Genomic DNA, 4,832 nt, shown 5'->3' with positions numbered 1-4,832 from the left:
AGTGAAATCACTGTCTCAAAGGGATAGCTACGTTGTTGTGTTCATTGCAGCATTATTGACAACAGCCAAAAGGTAGAAGCAACACAAGTGTCCATTGACAGATGAACGGATAAAGAAAATGTGGTATATACATACAATAAAACGTTATTCAGCCTTAGAAAGGAAGGAAATTCTGACACATGCTACGACATGGGTGAACCTTGAAGACATTATGCTAAGTGAAATAAGCCAGTCACAAAAAGACAAATACTGTATGATTCCACTTACGTGAGGTACCAGAGTAATCAAATTCCTAGAGGCAGAAAGTAGAATGCTGGTTGCCTGGGGCTGGAGGAGGTGGGGACGGGGAGTTGCTGTTTAATGGGTGTAGAGATGTTTCAGATGTACAAGATGAAAAGAGTTCTGGAGATTGGTTGCACAAGAATGCGAATGTATTTAACACTACTGAGCTGTACACTTAAAAATGGTTAAGACGGTAAATTTTATGTTAGGTTACGTTATGTTATACTTAACCACAACGTCAAAAAAAGAAAGGATGGGTAGGATTTAGACATCTGGAGATGGGAAAGAGGGATATTCTAGGCAGAGAGAGCACGTTGAGAGAGTCCTGGAGGTGAGCAAGATGAAACCTGAAGGCAAGGAGATGCTCAATTTGTCTGCAGCAGAGAGGAAGGAAGAGGCATGGAGAAGACACATCAATGAAGATCATGGTTGGGACAGGGTTTTTTATGCTAAGAATTCCTGAAGAAGAATAGTTATTGCTATTATCAGGTAGCAGCTAAGCCCAAAACAGAAATTAGAGTCTGGTTGGTATGGAGCTGCCAAACCAGTCATCCTTAGCATGAGTTGAAGTCATGGAAGTTTTAATTTTATGGTTGCGGCGGTCGAATAAGAAGGAGAAGTTATTTTGGATGCAGAGGATCCTCGAGGAAAGAGAGTGGATGTTCAAGGACCTTGTAGCAAAAACAATGGTTTTCAGGTCTGTATCAGTCAGTTATTGCTATGATAAAGCTGCATAACAAACAACCCCCAAACTCAATGACAAATAACAACGTGTTTACTTTTTACTCCTGAGCCTGTGGCTATGCCAGCTCTGCCAGGCTTTCCTGGAGTTGGCTGGGTTTGGCTCCTAGGCCACAGGTCAAGTTTAAGTCTGCTCTGTGTGTCTCTCCTTCTGGGAGCAGCAGCTACTTCTCATACTTCTCTTATGATGGATGGCTGATGCTCAGGAGGCCAGGCAAATGACACAAGTACCTTTAAAGCTCTGCTCCCATCATGACTGCTCAATTTTCACTGGCTGAAGCAGGTCACCAGGCCCAACCCCAAAGCAAGCCAGATGTACACCGCCTTCTCCACTGGCAGACACTGCAAAGTTGCGTGGCAAAGGGTGTGACCATGTAATCCTATTACAGACAGAGAGTGAAGAGCTGGGAGCAATTATCCTGTCTTCTATAGGCCTCTGTGTGAGAAGATCATCCCAAGAGATTGAAGGAATTGGATTTGGGATAGATCCGTTGAGGCCCTGGACCCAGGTAATGCTGGGCAGCATTCAAAGAGTGACCCAGAGACCCAGAGGTGGAGAAAGGGAAAGCCTGCTCCCCTCCCCTAACCCCCATGTCTCCCCTCCAAACTAGAATGCAATTTGGATAGCTTGAGGGCTCCTGGCAGCAGGGGACAGCAAAGGACAATCTTGCTGTGCCTGGCAGCCAAGAGAATATAAGGGGCACCAGCACAGGGAGGCCACTCCTCCCCTGAATGGCTGGCAAATGACCATGTGGCATCTGGAGCAGAATGTCGTGTTCTGAGTGCTTGCCAGTCCTCCCATCCCTGGGGACAAACCAAACAACTGGAGAGACTGGTGTCATGGCTGAAGTCTTGTAGGCAACTAGGCAGGGACCAGGACCAGATGGGACTTGGGGGCTAAAGTCAATGGGATGGCATTTGTATTTATAGGCTGATGAAGTCTGGGGTGGCTGGGCTGCCACTACACTTCTACTCTAAGGATATCTATTAAAATTAAAAATGCGTATACTCTTCGAGCCAGCAGTGCGGCTTTTAGAAATTTAACCTACAGAAATATGTGCATATAAGCATGTTCCTTGCAGTATTGCTCATAACTTGGCAAGATTAGAAACAATGTAGACATCCCTCAATAGGGGATTAAATTCATTCTGAGACATCTGTACTGTGGAATACCATGCAGCAATCTTGTTTAAGTGAGGTTGTTACAGATATGGCACAATGGTCATAACATTGTTACACAAAAACAAGAAAGTTGCAAAACCGCATGTATACAATGATGATGCCATTTTTGAAAAAGTTGTTACTACTACAGATCTTGATTATGCACAGAAAAATGCTATATGGAAGGTTAGACAACAAAATATTCACAAAGGCTCTCCTGTGGGGTAAAGGCACGGGGAAACTGTCGCTTACCTTAGCATGCGTAGGCAGTCAATGAGTGCTTAAGAGAGCCTGTGCTGCTGTCCCACCGCCATGATGGGACAGCATCCAGGTAGTGCCACCAACCAGCAGTGACCTCTGCAAGACAAGTGACAATCGTCTGCCTCCATCTTCTCCTCTGTAAAATGGGAATAATGAGACTGACCTCAGTGACCCAACAGGTTGGATCTCCTGTTCCACCACTTAGCAGCTGCAGGCAAGTCACTTATGCTCTGTATCGTGGTTTCCCCATCCATCAGAGAGAAATTAGTGTCACTACCTTAATACAACTACCTTATAAGTTGTGGCACATGACATATGGTAAATACGCAATTCATGTTGGTTGGTATATGGTTGTGTGATGTTTTATTGAGATACACTTTACATATCGCAAAATTCACACATTTCAATCATTTTCAGTAACTTTACCAGTCAGTGCAACCGTCACCATAAATTGATTTTAGAACATTCTCATTCTCCATAAGATCCTTCATGACTATTTGCTGTTGATCCCCATTCACACACTCCCAGCCACAGGTATCCACTAGTCTTTCTGTTTCCATATCTTTGCCTTTTCTGGACATTTCATATAAATGGAATCATACAATATGTGGTCTCTTGTATCTGGCGTCTATCTCTTAGCATAATGTTTTCAAGGTCCATCCATGATATAGTATATGTCAGTAGTTTATCCCCTTTAATTGATGAGTAACGTTCCATTGTATGGATATACCACATTTCGTCTGTCCATTTACCAGCTGATCAACATTTAGGCTGGTTACAATTTTGGGCTATTATGAGCAATGCTACTGTGAACATTCGTGTACGAGTCTTTGTGTGGACACATCAAACCCCAGGACTGGGTCTGAGGAAACTGAGAAGAAGGAGACCGTGCCCTCAGGAAGCCCCCACAGTGCAAGGAGTCAATCACTGACCCTCACAAGCCAGGGTGACAACTGCTAGGACAGGATGTGCAAGGGGCCTGGGGATGCAGGGCAGCAGCCAGAGCTCAGGTCACTGAGTGCCCCATTTGCTGGGCCACAGAACTAAGTTGTTTCTGATGCTCCCAATAGTCTGTGACATGTGTCCAGTAGAAGTTTCCTTAACTGACCTGCTTTTAACCGATTTACTGGACTAATGGCTGCCCTCCATCCCCTGGTCAAGACATATTGATGCTGCCCATCAACGCTAATGGCTCAAAGTTCTAGAACATTCTCCATCCAATTCAAGCTCTGCCCCCACTGGCTGAGTTGTGAACTACCAGAATCAGGAGAGTTTGTTTCCAAAAAGGTGTGGCCAATTTGTATTTATTGTTGTAATTATATAATTTAGCTAAATAAAACAAAAAAATAGTGAAATCTGAATGTAAAAAAAAAGAAAGTAATGTTTTGAGAAAACCATGTCTAATGCTTTGGAAATATGCAATGAAGAAGAATTGCTAAAAATAAATCTGTTGATTTAGTTTTGGGAGAGATTTGGGGTGGGAGGAGATAATGACAATGTAGAATTCCAAATTCAAATTGCTTCACAAGAGTCCTTGCATTCCATTTAAAAAGAAAAAAAAAGAACTGGAAATCTTTAGCAATGCTCTGTGGGTGCCTGCGAAACAGACAAACTAGAACTCTGGCCAGAGGAAGGACCTGAATGCAAAGCAGCAGCTTTGGTCTACACTGACTGCTGTATTAGAACAAAATGTGTAAGGTATTTACGGATCCATTTTTAATGACTGTCTTTCTTAGCCAAACTTTGGATTACCTAGTCAACTGCTTGGCTCGATCAGGTTAGCTGAGGGGTTTCTACTGGATTACTATGCCCATTTTACAGATGAGGAGAGTAAGGCTGGGAGAGACGGAGTGCCTCGTTCAAGGTCACACAGCCAAGAAGTCTTGGTATTGAAAACTGGGCCTAAGAGACTTCTGAGCCAGGATCTTTCCACCCCATGGTCTCTGGTGAGTGACTGCATTGCGTGTGAACTAGAGACTGAGTGTGAGGGTATGGATGTGAATATGAGTGTATGTGGATGCGGGAGGGAGTTGTGCAGTGACTGAGAGCGTCAGTGGGTGATGGCATGAGAGTGTGAGCCAGGCGTGCATGTGTGTATGCATGCGCATGTGTGTGTGTGTGTGTGCATGCGAGCACATGTGTTTGCAACATGCATGTGGGCTCAGTGCCAGCCTGGCCCAGCTCCTGAAGTTCCCTCTGATAATTGCGCTCAGAAGCCGGTCCCCATGCCCCCAGCGTGGACTCCATGGAGGTGTCTGCTCTGTGCAGAGACAGGTCTAAATAACCCGTGGGAGGAGCCACAGGGATCTGGACTCCAAGGAGGAGGCTTGTGCATAATCAGGTCACAGCCCAGAAATGACCCTCCCTCCTCATCAGCTCTCCACTGC

The sequence above is a fragment of the Equus caballus genome, chromosome 25 (assembly GCF_041296265.1).
Source record: "Equus caballus isolate H_3958 breed thoroughbred chromosome 25, TB-T2T, whole genome shotgun sequence".
Classification (NCBI taxonomy): domain Eukaryota; kingdom Metazoa; phylum Chordata; class Mammalia; order Perissodactyla; family Equidae; genus Equus; species Equus caballus.
This window is presented reverse-complemented; position numbering follows the sequence as displayed.